Here is an 18465-nt window from a genome sequence, read left to right on the forward strand (position 1 = left end):
AAGGACCAGGTGACTTCCCATTGGAATCTAGGACAATGATTATCCTTTTCTGGTCTTGTTTGCACTTCTAAAGAGGGTTATCACCACCTTCTGGCAAACAAAGAGCAGAAAGAAACAGGACTAAGTAGCTTCGATCCTGGGACACAGGAGGAAGGAGATAAATGAGGACAGGGAAGGAAAAGTGCAAAAATACCCCACTCCCAACAGAACCTTCGCCAGCCACCGCACGTCCAACGCTGCAACTGAAACAACTCTGCTCCTGAGAAGTTAACAACTGCATCACTCTTCCTGGCTAGTTCGTTCCGGAAAGACAAGGATCCTTGCAAGGGACAGTCGACTCACCATCCTCGCCGGCTCACAGGACCTGCAGCCTCTGCCAAAGTCACGCGCGCGCGCGCAAACAAAAGTCCATTCTGCCTCCTTTCTCCTGGTGGGCGGAGCCTGCGCAGTGTTTATTCTGTTACTAGGGGCAAAGAGGGGCGGGTGGGGTGGGGGAGGGGAAAAGGGAGGAGGGTGGAAGAGGCGGGAGACAAAGAGTTGGTGCGGAAGTTGGGCGCTCCTCCTCTGAGACCTTCTTGCCCACCCTAGATTCTCTCAATCTGCTTGATGTTAGGTGGCTACCAATGGATGTTCAGCGATTGTACCTGGGAACAATGCCGAGGTGATGGCCCCGCCCCGTTTCGAAGGTACCCCTCACCTCTGCGTCATATGTCAGCCCTTCCAGAACCCACTTGTTAGAGTTCTCTCCCTGCCACACGAAATTCTTATCTGTGTCCCGTCATATTCCATACCCTATTCCTAGTAGAATGGAAGCTCCTTGTGGGCAGGAACTACATTACTAAATCACGTTGTTACTTCCATCTGGAAGCTTCTCAAACTGACGTGAACCATTCTTCTTTCTTCCTGTCCCTCCTTTAAACCTCGTTCGCCCCATCTGAGGCATCAAGGTGGAATGGTGGATGCAGCTCTCTGGGCTTCAAATTTGGCTGTGTGACTCTCGCCAAGTCTCCTAACCTCAGTCTGCCTCAGTTTCCTCAACTGTTAAATGGAGATAATAGCACCTACCTCCCAGGGTTGTCTGGAGGATCAAATGAGATATCTTTGTGAAGTGCTTGGAGTAACGTCTGGGGTGAAGTGGGCAGATGATTAATAAATGCTTGTTTCCTTTCTTCTGTTTCCAAATCTTACGTAGAAAGATTCGATTTAAAGGATTTATCTAAAGATTAAGAAGGTAAGCTATTTTGGTCTTATCTCCCACCTGTTGATAACGAGCTGAACCATATGACTGTTTAAGTCTTTGAAACATATCTGAATTAACCTTTGAGACATTTGGGAGTGGACAATCAGTTGTGGGACTGACATAATTTTTTTAAATTAAATTTTCATCGATGTTTTTATATCAATAAATAATAATCAATAAACGCTGATTAAGTGTTTACCATATGCCAGACACTGTGTACCCAACTTACCCCGTGTATCCCCTTCTCCCCCTCCCAGACAGAACTCGTCTATATTTTTCTTTTTTTCTGTCTCCCCTACAACCCCCACATTGAGCAATTTTTTTTAAAATCTCCCCAAAATCAAGTCTTTAAAACATAGATGCATGGTACTATAAAACACATCACCACGTTGGTCATGTTACAAAACCTATGACTCTTACTGCATTTTAAGATCATCACCTCTCTGGAAGGAGGTGAGTGGCCTTTTCAGCTTCATTATTTTGAACACCCTTATCTGCCTGACAATTCTAAAGTTTTCCCAAGTTGCTTTTGTCCTTAATGTTATCATTGTATAAATTGTTCTCCTAGCTTTGCTCATTTTGCTCTGCAACACTTTGTAAAGATCTTCCTCCTTTCCTCTGAAACTGTTCATTTCATCAGTTAGTAGGGCAGAATGATATCAAATTACATTCATATACTACAATTTGTTTATCAATCCCTCAATTGTTCACTCTCTCAGTTTCCAATTTTTGATTGGCAGCTATGAATATTTTTGTACATTTAAGTCCTTCTCTTCTTCCTTTGATTTCTTTTGGGTATAAACCTAGTGGCATAGCTGGGTCACAGTAGAGTTACTTTTTGGGCATAGTTTTAAATGGCTTTTTAGAATGATTGGATCAATTTGTACCACCACCGAAGAACCACCAACAGTTCACTAGTGTACCTGTGTACCTGTTTTCCTGTAGCTCCTTCAATATTTATCATTTTCCTTTTTTGTGATCTTTGGCAGTCTGATGGGTATGAGGTGGAACTTCAGCTTGCTTTAATTTACATTTATCTAATTACTAGTGATTGGAATATTTTTTCCCCACATGGTTGTTGATAGCTTGGATTTCTTTCTGTGAAAACTCTTTTCATGTCCTTTTACTTTTGATCTATTGAGGAATGGCTCAGTCTTATAGTTTTAAATCAGTTTCTTACCTATCTTGGCTATTATCTGGGAAACTTACTGCAAAAATGTTTTCCAATTACCTGTTTGTCTTCTAATTTTGACTGCATTATATTTTTTTTGAAACCTTTTTAATTTTATAGAATCAAAATTGGCATTTTATCATGTGCCATCTCCTCTATCATTGTTTAGTCATGAACTTTTCCCTTATCCGTAGATATAAAAGATACTTTGTTCCTTGCTCCTCTGATTTGTTTATAATGTGGCCTTTCATATCTAGATCGTATATCCATTTGAAATTTATCATGGAATGTGGCATAAGATGTTAGTCAAAACAAAATTTCTGCCAAACTACTGCCCAGTTTTCCCATCAGTTTTTGTTTTGTGTTTTGTTTTGTTTTTTGCCAAATAATGAGCCCTTCCCCCTAGTAACTGGGGTCTTTGGGTTTATCTGTGCTACTGTTTGCTTCTATATTTTATGTTTTTAACTTGTTCCACTGATCAATCTCTCTCTCTCTCTCTCTCTCTCTCTCTCTCTCTCTCTCTCTCTCTCTCTCTCTCAACAGTACTGAATTTTTAAAAAATGAATACTTCATTGTGGTACAGTTTGAGATCTGGTGCCAAGAGATCCTCCCTTTCTTCCTGCTTTTTTTTCATTATTACTTTTGAGATTTTTGACCTTTCATTCCTCCATTTGAATTTCATTATTTTTTTCCCTAGCTCTATAAAGTATTTCATTGGTAGTTTGATTGGTTTAGAACTGAATAAGTAAATAAATTTAGGTAGTAATGTTATTTTTATTATATTGGCTTGACCTACTCATGTGCAATTAATGTTTCATTATTTAGATCTGTATTTATTTTTGCAAAGAACGTTTTATATTTGGATTCGTATAGTTCCTGGGTGAATCTTGGCAGGTACACTGCCAAAGTATTTTATAGCTTCGATTTGAATGGAATTTCTCTTTCGAGCTTTTGTTGGAGTTTATTGGTTTATATAAATATACACACACAAATGCCAATAATTTATGTGGATTGATTTTAAATCCTGCAACTTTGCTAAAATTTCGATTAATTTTAGTTAACTCTATAGAGTTCTCTAGGTATACTATTATACCTGTAAAAAAATAATTTTGTTTTCTTTTTTACTTCTTCTTATTCCCTCAATTTCTTTTTCTTGTCTTATTGCTATAGCTAGCATTTCTAGCACTATATCAAAAGTAGTGGTAATAATGCACATCTTTACTTTTATCTAGATCTTATTGGAAATACTTCTAACTTTTCTCTGTTACATAGAATGTTTCTGTTCAAATTTACGTAGATATTATTTACTATGTTTAAGAAAGGTCCTCTTATCTTAAGAGTTCTAGAGTATTTAATACAAACCAGTGTCAGGGTTTTTTAAAAAAAAATTTCAGTGTCTATTGATAGAATCATATAACTTTATTATTCATATTAACATAATTTATTATATTTATAATCTTCCTTATGTTGAACCAATCTTGCCTTTCTGCTGTAAATCTGTAGTGTATAATCTTGTTAATATGTTGCTGTAACCTACTTGCTAATATTTTCTTTAAAATTTTTGCATCAATGTTTATTAGGGATATTGGTCCATAGTTTTCTTCCTCTGCTTTGTCTCTTGATGGTTTAGGTATCAAGACCATATTTATATTGTTAAAAAGAGATTGAAAGGGTGCCTTTTTTAAAAAATTGTAAACAGTATTGTTTTTTAAATGTCTGTCAGAATTCACTTGTGAATCTCTCTAGTACTATTCTCCCCCCACCTCCAGTTCATTTATGGTTTTTTCAGTTCCTTTTTCTGATATTAGGTTATTTAAAAAGTCTGTTGTTTCATTTGTTAATCTGAGTATTTCATATTTTTGTAAGAGTTCACCCATTTCCTCTAATTTATCAGTTTTACCAGCATGCTATAAGGCAAAGTAGATTCTCAAAATGTTTTTTTTTTGATTTCTTCTTTATTGATTATGAATTTATCTCTTCAATATTTTATGATCAACCTGGTTTCTTTTTCACTTTTAAAAAATCATATTAGCTAGTCATTTGTCTATTTTGTATTAGTTTTTTAAAAATAGCTTCCAGTTTTATTTATTAATTCAATTGTCTTTTTGCTTTCAACTATACTAATCTCTTCTCTAATTTTTATCATTTCTACCTTGTTATTTAGTTGGGAGGTTTTGATTTGTTGTTTTTCAAGTACTTTTACTTTGCATATCCAATTTATTGATTTCTTCTTTCACTCTTATGTTGAGGAAAGTGTTTAGAGATTAAAAAAAAATTTCCCTCTCATAACTGCTTTAGCTGCATCCCGTAAGTTTTGGCATGCTATTTAATTGCTGTCATTTTCTTTGATGAAATTTCCCATTGTTTCCATTATTTGTTCTTTGAGCCTTCTTTGGAATTCTGTTATTTAGTTTCTAATTAATGTTTAGTAGAGGCTGCTAGTATTTAAGTATTTAATCGAATGCTAGTGCTAGAATCAGGAAGACTTGAGTTTAAATTTGACTTGAGACACTTACTAGCTGTGTGACCCTGGGCAAGTCACTTAACTTCTGTTCACCACAATTTCCTCACCTGTAAAATGGGGATAATAATAGCACCTACCTCCCAGGTTTATTGAGAGGATCAAATGAGATAATAATTGCAAAGTGCTTTAACACAGTCCTTGGCACATGGTAAGTACCATATAAATATTAGTTATTATTATCATTATTATTGTTATTATTTTAAATTCTTTCTTTATGGATCCTTTGTTGAATATAATTTTTATTGCATTGTGAACAGTAAATTTCTGCATTTCTACATTTTTGATGAAGTCTTTATGCTCCAATACATGGTGGTGTCTCATACAGCTGAGAATATATAAATCACTTTCTGTTACCATGTCAGAGCTCTGTAATCTTTAATTTTTCTAAAATTCCATTCCAGCCCTTAACTTATTTCTTATTTCTCTTTTAGCAAGATTTGTCTATATTGGAAAGGAGTACATTAAGGTCCCCTACTCTTACAGTTTTACTATCTATTTCTTCTAATTTGATCAATTTTCCCTATAAGTATTTGGATGGGATACTCCTAGGTGCTTATATATTAAGTGTTGATAATGATTCATTATCTATGGTGGCTTTTAGCATAATGTAATTTCCCTGCTTTATCTCTTTTTATCATGTCTATATTTACTGTAGGTTTATCTGAAATCATGATTGCCATCCCTATATTTTTTTTAACTTTAGCTGAAACATAATTGATTTTCCTCCAGTTCCTTGTGTTAATTCTATGTGAAACATATTTCAAGTATATTTCTTGTAAACAACAAATTGTTGGATTCTGTTTTCAATTTCATTCTGCTATACTCTGCTATTTTATGGATGAGTTCATCCCAATGTTCGCAGTTATGATTGTTACTTGGTATTTTGCTTTATCCTATCCACTCGAACTCTTTCTTCTCTTTCCTTCCATTTCCCTGATCATAAATAAGAAGGTCATAAAAGAAGAGTTTACGTGATGTAATTGTTTGGGTTAAACAACTATTTTCTGTTTCAGTTCTTCTCTACCCCTTCCCCAGTCTCAGACTTTTTATTCTTTCTTCCTTTCCTTTTAATCCCCCTATCACATTCCTCCCTCCAATATTTGACTTTGTTTGCTTATGATTATTTCCTTACCTATCCTGCCCTCTCTTTTTAGACCTTTCTCAACAACTCCTTTGTCTCTATCCCTTGCTATTTCCCTTTTGAGTTTGACATGTTTCTCTACAGAAATATCTCTTTGTGTGTAATTGTGTTCAATCTTCCTTTTATCCAGTTGAGATAAAAATGATATTCATGGGAGACTCCAATTACATACACTTCATCTTATTCATTTCTGTTAAATAATACTGATTTCCCTTCCTTCTTCCTCCTTTCTTCCTCAATATTGTCCCTTATTATTCTCATTTTTGTCTTCTCCTAAGACTATTAAAACAGAATAAAACCACTCACAACCCCCTGTCATTTTAACCTTTCTCTATGACCCTTTCAGGTATTATAGTTCTGAGAAATCATTTGCTTCTTATCCCCCTATAAACAAGTATAAACATTTTAGCCCCACATATTTCCTTTCAATTAAATATGTGTAGCTGTCTTTTTCTTGGTTCCTACCATTCCATTTCACAATGTCTACTCAGTTCTGACATTCTCTTCAGGAATGCCTGGAAATTCTCTATTTCATTAAAGACTCATTTTTTTCTACCTGTTAAGATTGTACTTAGTTTTGCCAGATGGATTAGCTTTGGTTGTCAGCTTTTATTGTTGTGCCTTTTAGAGTATCATATACTAACTTTTCCTCTCCTTTTTAATGGCAATTGCTAAGTCTTGTATGATCCTCATTGTGTCTCCTTGATACCAAATCCCTTTTTGGCTACTTGTTGTTTTGTTTTTTTTCCTTTGACCTAGAAGCTCTGGATTTTGGCTTTGACATTCCTGGGAATTTTCATTTTGTCATTTCTTTCTGTAGGGGACCAGTGTATCCTTTCTATTTTTTATTTTATCCTTTGGTTCCAAGAGGAAATTTTTCATTTATAATTTCTTAAAATCTTGTATCCCAACTCTTCTTTATAATGGTTTGCAAATACTCTTTAATTCTTGGATTATATCTCCCTGATTTGTTTTCCAATGCAGTTGTGTTTGATATAATACTTCTTAGATTGCCTTGTATTTTTCAGTCTTTAATTTTGTCTAATCTTGTCTTATTGAGTCATTGTTTTCTATACAGTCTATTTTTTCACTAATGTTCTATCAATCTCTGTATACTGGCCTACAGAAACCCTGACCTAATCTATCCATCCCCTGATAACTATCATCCTATATCTCCCTTCCATGGCAAAACTCCTTGAGAAAGCTGTATGTAATCAGTGCTGCCACTTCCTTTCCTTTCATTCTCTTTTAAAGTCTCTGCAGTATAGCTTCTAAACTCATTTGACTGAAACTGCTCTCTCCAAAGTTACTGATGATCTGTCTTGACACCATCAATCTCCTCTCTTCTCCTTGATGTCTTGTCTTTTCTCTAGGTTTTTGTGATACTACTCTCTCCTCATTCTCCTCCTACCTATCTACCAAACTGCTCTTTTGCTGGATCTTCATTCAGTAAGACCTGCTAAGTCTGAGTATCCCCCAAGGCTCTGTCCTGGGCCCCCTTCTCTTCTTTCTCAATGCTATGTTATTGGCGATATTATCAGCTCTCATGAATTCAATTATCATCTCTAGGCAGATGATTCTTATATGTATATGTTGTTGTGGTGGTGGTTGGTCAGTTGTTTCAGTTGTGTCTGACTCTTCCTGACCATATTTGAGGTTTCCTTGGGAGAGATACTGGAATGGTTCACCATTTCTCTCTCCAGTTCATTTTATAGATGAGGAAACTGAGGCAAACAGGGTTAAGTGACTTGCCCAGGGTCACACAGCTAGTAAGTGTCTTGAGGCCAGATTTGAACTCAGGAAGATGAGTCTTCCCAACTCCAGATCCAGTACTCTACCCACCTCACCACCTAGCTACCCTACATGGATATATCCACCCTACTCTTTCCCTTAAGCACCTGCCTTGTATCACCAACTGCCTTTTGGACATTTGAAATTGGATGTCCTATAGGCATCTCAACCTCAGAGTCTCCAAAACAGACCTCATTAGCTTTCCCCTAAACATTCCCCTTTTCCAAATCTCCCTGTTATTGTGGTTGCCCAGGTTCAAAATCTAGGTACCATCCTCAAATCCTCACTCTCTCTTACCCTCCCCCACCTTATATCCAAACTATTGGAAGATCCTGTAGATTCTACCTTTTCAGGATCTTTCATAAAAGTCCCTTTCTCTCCTCTGACATTTCTACCACTCTGGGACGTGTTTTCATTCACTTTACCCCTGAATCCCAATAGCTTTCTAATTAGTCTCCCTGCCTACCTCCAATGTGTCCCATTCCAGTTTATTGCTTCCTCAGTTACCAAAGTGTTCTTCTTAAAGCCCAGATCTGACTTCACCACCTTCCTACTCAGTAAACTCCAGTTGCTCAGTTTTACCTCCAGGATCAAATATCAAATCCTCTTCATACTTTTCCATTCTTCTCCTACTTCGCTTGCCTCCCCATACTCTACAATTCAGTCATTCCGGTCTCCTTGCTACTCTTTGAACAAAACACTCCTGACTGAGCTTTTTCACTCCATGCTTGGAATGCTCTTCCTCCTCACTTCCACCTCCTGGCTTCTCTGGCTTCCTTTAATGCTCAGTCTAAATCTTTCCTGACTCCTCTTAATTCTAGGACTTTCCTCCTGAGATCACCTCCCATTTACATTGTATGTACATAGTTGTTTAAATGTCATCTCCCTTGTTAGAATTCAAGCCTCTTGAGAGCAAGGGCTGTTTTTGCCTGTCTTGGTATCCCCACCACTTAGCACAGTGCTTGGCTTAATAAATATTTATTGACTGACTGTTGAATTAATTACTGTATCTTCCACTCCAGTAATTGGCATATTTTCTCTCTTCCTGACATCTTTAATTTGAGAAAAAAGTATGGAAGAGAAATTATTTTTTCTCCATAATAGCCACCTGTCAGTTAGCCTCTTAGAGTATTAGAATATTGGGGGGAAGTGTCTAGACTTCTGATTCCATCAATGTCAGGAACTTCCAGTATGAAAATTCTCTCTGTGAATGCAGATCATTAACTTGCCTATAACTCACATTCTTAGAGAACCATCTCATGGCACTGAAAGTTTAAACGAATTATTCACTGTCACACAGCCTTTATGTGTTACATGCAGGACTCGAACCCGGTTTTCTTTGACCCCAAGGTCAGCCCTATATCCACTGGGCCAAGTTACCTCTCCCTTAAAACATAAGATAGTAGTTGAAAATTCCAGTAGGAACGTAAATTATCTAAGAAAGAACTCCCTATTTGACAGCTACTAAAGGGAAAACTGGAAACCAGCTTGGCAGAAATTAAATCTAGACCAGTATCTTATATCAAATACACAGTAAACACGAAATAGATATGTGAGCTGAATACTAAAGATCCTATGGGAGAGAAAAGTTACTTTTCACAGCTATGAGTAAGGATGAATTTGTCTTCTTTTTTGCTTTAAATCAGTTTTCTCCCAAATTAACAAGTATTTCTTTTTCTTATGTACCCCCACTGAAAAAAGAAAAGAAAAAGAAAACTTTTGTAACAAATCTGCATAAGCAAGCAAGCCAAATTCCCACATATTTCATGTCCAGAAATGTATATTAACAATTTCCAAAAAAAAAGTGAAAGGGGTAAACTCAACTAAGCAAGAAATAAAGACAATTATAAAATTTAAAATAATTTCAGTTTCTTAAAATTGAAAAGCTTTTGTATGAATAAAAGTAATACAAGTAAGATAAGAAGGGAAGTAGTTGAAAAATGCATCAAATATTTCTGATTAAGTTCTGTCATCCAAGATATGTAGGTAACTAATATAATTATATAAGATTATTCCCCAAATGGAAAGCCATTCTCTAAAAATAAATAACTAAATAAGTGATTAAAGACTATGAAAGGTCTCCAAAGAAAAAAATTAAACTACTTTTCATATGAAAGAGTATTCCAAATCACTAGCAATAAGAAAATGCAAATTAAAACAGCTCTTGAGGTTTCACATCATACCCAGCAAATTGGAAAAGATTACTAAAGTTGCAAGTAGCCTGTGTTGGAAGGGGTGTGGAAAAGCAAGCATACTCAAGCATTGTTGGTAGAACTGTCAATTTTCCCAGCCGTTCAAGAAAGCAATTTTGAATTATGCAAAGAAGGGCACTCAAATGTACATACCCTTTGACCCAGAGATTCCATTGCCAGGCATATACCTAAAGAATGTCAAGGAGCAAAACAAATAGCCCATATATGCTAAAATATTTGTAGTAGCACTTTTTTTTAATAGTAACAAACAACTAGAAACAGAGTAGCATGGGGGAATGATGGACCAGCTGAACAACTGTGAAGTATGAATGCAATGGAATATTATTGTGAATGAGTGAGTGAATGAAACGCACTTATTAAGTGCTCACCATGTGATAAGCACCATACTAAGTGTTTGTGATACAGATGCAAAACCAAGACAACCTCTGCCCTCCAGAAGCTTACATTCTGATGGAGGGAGACAGCACATAGAAAGGAACAGGAGCCAGAAAAGAAGACTTCGCTAACTCTTTTAGTTGGTTAGTTCACTAACATTCCCTTTTTAGTCAACTTAGGTAATGGTAGGTAATGATATGGTTACAGCTCTTGGATTAAGAAGTGGAAAGCAGTGGGTGGGAGGGGGAGAGTAACGGGTGAAAAGAAATATCAGGAGAGCAATTTGGAAGTGTCCCCAAATTTAATAAACTCTGTGCATACCCTTTGACCCAACCATTACTAGGCCCTTCCCCTAAAAAAATCCAAGAAAGGAAAAGGTTCCATATGTACAAAAATATTATATCAGCTTTTTTTTGTAGTGGTAAACAACTGGAAATTAAAGTGGTGCCCATCGGTTGGAGAATGGCTATTACATAAATTTGGTGTATAAATTATGGTATGTAAATTTGATACATAAAATACATCCGTACATTCATATTTGATACATATATGTACAATTGATAAATACAATTATGCCACAAGAAATGATGAAAAAAGATGGTTTCAGAAAAACCTCGAAAGCAGTCTCAGCAGAACTTGTATAATAGGGACCTGGCACCTTCCCAGATCCCATTGGCTTGTTCAGATGGCATCTCTCCACGTGGAGGACACTCAGAGATGTTTCCTAGGAAAACCAGGATGACACAAAAGGCAAGTGCCTAGAGAGACTGTGGGGCATGAGCTGACATCAGGTAACTAGTTTTATTTTATACCAAATAGTTGGGAGGAGCCTTTTTTTAATTGGGTATGTAACTGGAATTGTTGATGTCTTCAAAAAGGCATGAGTCAGCTTTGTCTATTCCTTAGCCTCCTTGTCTTCAGTTGCACTCTGATGGTGCGATGACATGTGAGGCCGCCTTCACCTGAAATGGGCCTGTGTCCTTGGCCTTTTCATTCATTCTTTTCTGTTCTAGGGAAGAGATTCTTTCTTTCTGCAGGGAGTAGTCTCCAACTTGGCTGGGAGACTGAGGTACAGGAATCCAGGAGTCAGAATCCAGTCTGGGCAATGCTACCGGCCCATCATCAGTGCCTAGAGGAGCAATGAGTGATCTCGGAGAGTGATTTTCTGGCCCTATGCCAGGGAAAGCTGAAATAATGACTCTTTTGATAACAATCCTGCCCTGGGACATGGACTTGATAGGACCAATACTATGTAGGAACTGAGCTAATTTTTGAGCCTACTCCCCCAGAGACCAGGGTGGGCTAGGAGAGAGGATGACCCAGAGGAATTGGGGAAAGTGTTTGTATGTTTGTTCTTGTTATTTCTTTGAAATAAATATCCCTTTGTAAAAGCTAACTGAAGTGAAGTGGCTAAATGGAACTGAGGTGCTAGTCGCTGGCCCCTGACAAATAGGGGGAACATAGCTATTAGGAGCTCAAGCCAATGGCAAAGAAAAGACATATCCCACAAACCCCTTAGGGTGTGCTAGAACCTCAAGGAAGGAAATGTAGCAGTCCTGACCCAGAGAGTCACATAGACAGAGCGAATCAGAGAATTCATGTTACACTTGTATGAGGCAAATGAGCAGAACCAGGAAAACAATTTGTACAGTGACAACAAGATTGTAAAGAAAAACAATTTTGAAAGAATTCTGATCTATGGAATGAATAACTTTGATTACAGAGAACCAATGACATAACGTTCTCACGCTACCCTCACCCTGACAGAGAGATGTAAGAATGAGACACAGTTTTGGACATGGCTGATGTGGGAATTTGTTTTGCTTGACTGTACAGATTTGAAACAAGGGTTTTGTTTTTCTTTTCTTTTTTCAATTCGAGGTAGGTAGTAGAAGGGAGAAAGGTTAGTGTTAAGATTGCAAAAAAAGAAAGAAAGAAATGGTCATTGATACATTTTTCAAATGCACAGAACAGAACAGAAGGAAAGGCAGAAGGAAATACAGACAAGCAGGAAATTATAAGTTGAATTTATTATATACTTAGAAGGAAAAGCAAACAGTCTTCACAAATTTATGTATATTTCTCTTTTTCTCTTCTACTATATATGTGGAAAAGCTTACTTTATTTCATATTTGCCAAGTTCAGAATAGTACAATTAATTTTCTTCAGTGATGAATATAATACACAGAAGCATAGGAAGATATATGAACTGATACAAAGCGAAGTAAGCAGGACCAGGAAAGCAACATACACAATGATCATAATATTGTAAATAGAAAGAAAAACAATAATAAACAATCAAAACCAAACGAGAAATGGAAAATATAACGACCAATCTTAGCTGCAAAGAAGAGAGGTGAAAAGGACATCTGCAACAGCTTCTTGGCAAAAGTGCTGGGGGACTATGAATATTAGAACACACTGAACATGATGTCAGAATTTTTCATTATGTTTAGTTTTGCTGAACTTTTCCCCCCTTTTTTATTTTTATAAGAGATGGCTCTCTGGAAAGTGAAGGAGGAGGGGATACTTTGGGAAATATAGGTGAAGTAAAAACAAAAGACAGCAATAAAGATTTTGTTTACAGTCAAGGTAGAATTTTTTAGCAGTTTTTTCTTTCATCTTATTTTTATTTTTTCTTAATTACATGTAGTCCAGATTTTTTAACGTATTTTAAAAATTTTGGGTTCCAAATTCTCTCCCTCCTTCTCTCTCCTCCACACTCCTTGAGAAGACAAACAATTTAATATAGATTATACATGTGTAGTCGTATTTAGCAGTTTTGATAGCAAATACTGGCAATATTTGCCCACTTCCCTTTTCTAAAGAGTTGCTGTTTGCTGTTAATGATGTTTTCAAGAGAATGGTTAGACCTCAACTAAGTTTATAGTGTTTTCATTAAAAATAGGCATTTCTACAAGATTACGCATGGAGAGGCACTGTCCAGATAGTTTTCCTCAGAAACTGAATTCATGGTTATGGTACATTGAAAGTGGGTTTTCTGTGCTTTTTTGAGATCAGATGGAGACAAACAGATGGGGGGCATGTTTTCTTGTGCACCTATTACTACTTGTAAGGACTTAAATTTTACTCCTTACTGCAAAAGTGAAAATAAAAATCCAAAGAATCTGATTTCTAATTCCAATCTGAGTCAGACTGTTTGTACTCCCTCTGGTGGATTTACTGGAGGACAGGAATGATAATTGCTTAGGAACAGGCAGGCTTGTAGGAGTGCCAGAGGGAGTACTTACATTGATGAGGCCTGTAGAATCTACCCTCTTGCAAATTTTTGTTTAAAAGACTAAGGGTAGGGCAGCTGGGTGGTGCAGTGAGTAAAACACCAGCCCTGCAGTCAGGAGGACCTGAGTTCAAATTCGACCTCAGACATTTGACACATGTGCTAGTTGTATGACCGTGGGCAAGTCACTTAACCCCAATTGCCCTGACCCCCCAAAAAAAGACCCAGGGTTTTTAAATGGGTTATCAGTATTATGGAAATCTCCCTAGTGGAAACAAAAATGTAGCAAGTACTCTCTGGCCTCACTCTCCCAGAGGTCTCATAGGGAAAAGGCCTAGCCTCTCCTTTTGCAGGATTATTTTAGCCTCTCCTTTTGCAGGATTATTTCTCGCAAGATGCCATCAGTGAAGGAGTCAAACCAACCTCAGAGGTCCAACAAAGAGAGAATAGGCTGAAGCTAATTAAGTCCTTTGGAAGGTATCCCCAACTCTGATCCTGCAACTTCGGTCAATGAGAGGCTACCATTGGCCATGTGGTTAGCAGATCAGAACCAGTTACAGGAAGCTTATGCGTACTCCATGCATGACTCTCTTGGGAGTAATCTCCCTAGACTCTTCCATGTGGAGAATTGCATCAGCCAAACATACTGATGCCCTTTTTATAGGCTTGCAGGGACTGGGTTCATTGGGCAGTCCTCAGTTATTATATTAAAGAATGCATAGTTAGGATAGCCCACGTGTTCTTGAGACCTCACTATTAGAACATGCCTGTACAAATAACTTTGAAAATGTATATCTTCATAATATCTCATCTGCCAGTGCAGATACGTCTTTGCTTTCTCCCTCTGCTTCATTTGCACTATTTAAGAAATCACTTTGTTCACAGAATCTTAAATTTAGAGTTGACAGTGACTTCAGAGATCACTTACTATGCCTTACCCAAATCACAATTCTCCTCTACAACATCTGTGACTACCACTGTCACCATAAGAATCTGTGTACTTGGGGCAGCTAGATGGTAAAGTGGAAGGAGCACAGGCCCTCGAGTCAGGAGGATCTGAGTTCAAATTGGACCTCAAACACTTACTGGCTATGTGACCTTGGGTAAGTCACTTAACCCTGATTGCCTTAAAAAAAAAAAAAGAATCTGTGTACTTACTATGTGCATGGCACCTGCTAGGCACTAGAGATAAAAGGTAAAAATTATCAGCTTCATAACAAGAAACATTTATAAAGCATCAACTATGTGCTAGGTACTACGCTAAGTGGTGGAGATAACAAAGAAAAGCAAAAAAAACTTGGACATGTTTTCTATTATCAAAGAACGTACTTTTTTTGTAAATAGTATTTTGTGTTTTCCAATTACATATAAAGATAATTTTCAACTTTCATTTTTTATAAGAGTTTGAGTTCCAGATTTTTCTTCCTCCACTCCCCAAGATGGTAAGCAATTTGATATAGGTTATACATGTATAATCATGTTAAACACATTTCTACATTAGTCATGTTGTGAAAGAAGAAACAGACAAAGGAGAAAACACAGAAAAAACAGAAAACAAAAAAAGTGAAAATAGTACGCTTAGATCTGTATTCAGACTCCATAGTTCTTCCTCTGGATATGGATAGCATTTTCTAGCATGAGTCTTTTGGAACTGTTGGATCATTGTATTGCTGAGAAGAGCTTAATCTATTAAAGCTGGTCATTGAACAATGTTGCTGTTACTATGTACAAGGTTCTCTTGGTTCTGCTCACTTCATGCCACATCAGTTCATGTAAGTCTTTCCAGGTTTTTCTCAAATCTGCTTGCTCATCATTTCTTATAGCGCAATAGTATTCCATTACATTCATATGCCACAATTTATTCAACCATTCCCCTATTGATGGACATCCCCTCAGTTTCCAATTCTTGGCTACCACAAAAGAGCCGCTATAAATATTTTTGAATATGTGGCTCCTTTTCCCTTTTTTGTGATCTCTTTGGGATACAGATCTAGAAGTGGTATTGCAGGGTAAAAGGGTATGCACAGTTTGATTGCCCTTTGGTCATAGAAGAACATAAAGTCTTTTAGAGGCTAGGGAGGGCTATAATACATAAGAATATAAATCAAGTGGTTATCCAAGTCCTGCCCAAAGACTTCCAGTGGGGGAAGAGGAGGGAATGAGGTAGGAGTCAGGGTGGGGAACACATTAGCCTCCAAGGTAAGCACATTCCACTTTCAAATAGCTCCAATTCTTATGATATCTGTCCTTGTGTCAGGCTGAAAATTTCCCCCTTCTACCTTCTACCTACTGATTCTAGCTCTGCCCTCTAGAGTGCAGAAGTCTGACCCTCATTGTGCTCCCCACAGTAATGCTTTCCCTTTGGATTTGTATCCTAGTGTACTTTGGTTTGCTGTATCAGCTTGGACCAAGTGTGTTCCCCTAGGGGAATTCTTCCCAGGATCCTTAGTGATTATGCCTGATTACTAGCAAGCTTCCTAGGTAGGAATTTAAGAGTATTGTCTCTTTTGCCAACCCAAAGACTTTTTCTCAGTTAGGACAATGGCCAAGCCACTGGTAGACCTCCAAGTGGTTTGCTGGTGGGGGTGGGAGCCCAGCAGCAGTACTTTGGCAGAGACGGCTGTTCTGTAGCAATAGTTGGACAAGAGCTCTGTAGAATTGGCTGCTTGTACATTGAGGGACATTTTTAGCTGACTAGGAAGGGAAAGGTGGCTCTGGAAGCAGAGTTAGCTATCTTGCCTAGTGGCAGCACCATAAATCCCTTAGACTCTTTTACCTAACAGTCAGAGGACTTCTCAGAGTTCTGACCCTATGGAAATTGTTCACAAGCTTCCATTGCTAAGGACTTCTTATAAGATGGGTTTAATCGGCCTTTGTCAGACAGAACCAGCTGCTTACTGTGTGGCTTCCCGTCAGGGATATGTGGTAAATGTTTAACAACCAGCTCTCTGAAAGGCAGAACACACTTTAAAGTTTAATCTATATTATTAACATTTTCCCCATAACTTTCTTAAGTCTAGATAACAACAAAACAATAAATCAAACTGACTGCTGATTTTTGAGGCATAAATGCTCACACTGAAAATTTAACAATTGGTTTCCAGTAAGAGCTAGCTCTCAGCTTTAGTTTCTTCATCTGTAAAATGGGGATAATTGTAGCACCTGTCAGAGTGTTTTTGTGAGGATAAAATGAGACATGTATAGCACTTTGCAAACCTTAAAGGGATATGTAAATGCTATTGATATATTTATATTTATTATTGTTGGTATTATTTCTGTTCTGGTCAAGCCACTTCTGGAATACTGTACTCAGGTTTGGGCACGATAGTTTAGGAAGAAAACTGACAAGCTGGGAAGGGTTCAGAACAGGGCAACCAAGGTGGTGAAGGGCTGTAAGTCCATATCAGGTTGTAGAACTTGCAATGTTTAGCCTGGAAAAAGAGAATATTCAGAGGGGACAAGATAGCTGTGTTCAAATGTTTGGAGGTTTAGCATGTGAAAGAGGTATCAAGACATAGTCCATTTGATCCCAGAGGGCGGAACCAAGAGTTATGAGTGGAAGCTGCAGAGAGGCAAGTTAGGTTGAATTGGAGCTGTCCAAGAATGGCATGGGCTGCTTTTGGGAGGAGAAAGTGGCTTCTTCCTAGTTGGGGGTCCTCAACCAAGGGGCTGGATAACTACTCATCCAGAGGGTTAAGTAGAGATTCCTTTTGGGCACAGGTTGAACTATAGTCACTAAGGTCCCTTTCAACCCTAAATTAGGGCTCCCTTGACTGGATATAGACAAATTGGAGGGGGCGGGGTTCTTAAAGGAAAAAGTGAGGATTTTGCACTATAGACCAGAGATCTTGACTCTGATTCCTGGCAAAATTCTATAACCTATAGTTAAAATGATGGTTTGTGAACTCTTAGAAAGGGAAGTGGGGATTGCTAAGAGTCATTATGGCTTCATTAAGAGCAACAGTGATTCAGATGGAATCATAAATAGCATGCTATTCAAATTTGTGGTTGATTCCTCAGAAAAAGGATAGCTAATGTTCTGGATGATAGAACTGGAATCCAAAAAGATCTCCACAGCCTAAAATGGTGGCATGACACTCATAAGCTTAAATGTGATAAGGATAAATTAAAACCTTGTTAGAGTAGGGGTAGAGTTGGCCAGTCCTATTGTTCATTGAGCCCTTGCTAGAGGGTGACTGTATAGAGTCCCTCCCTCCCTCCCTCCCTCCCTCACAAAATTATTATGTTAGAAGAGCAATGATGATGAGCAATGATGGTCTCATACCACTTACCCAAATTAGGTATTTTCTGACCATTTAGGCTATTTGGAGAATGTATTACCCAAAAAAGAAGGCACAAGGTGATCTAGAGCATGGGCCGTGTGTTACTATTACAGTTTCAGAATATAACCCACACTTGTTCTCTTAAAGTGATTGTCTCCTCTATTTGCAAATGCTCACAAATTGTCCTTTTAATGATCTATTCCGAAAATCACCAGGAATCAAGATCAGGATCAAGGTCAATAGCATTTAGAACCTGAAGTATTTTCTCTTTCTCTCTCTGTCTCTTAATCCAGACATCTGCACATCTATAGGATAGTACAGTAGCACCTATCCAATTTTTAAATTATTTTTTTTCAATTAACAATATTTTTTCTCCCTCATACCTCTGTCCTCTCATTGGAAGAAAAAAGGAGTCATAATAAATTTGCATAGATAAGCAAAACAAATTCTCACATTGACCATGTCTAGAAACGTATGTCTCATTTAGAG

The sequence above is a fragment of the Trichosurus vulpecula genome, chromosome 5 (genome assembly GCF_011100635.1).
Source record: "Trichosurus vulpecula isolate mTriVul1 chromosome 5, mTriVul1.pri, whole genome shotgun sequence".
In the NCBI taxonomy this organism is placed as follows: Eukaryota; Metazoa; Chordata; class Mammalia; order Diprotodontia; family Phalangeridae; genus Trichosurus; species Trichosurus vulpecula.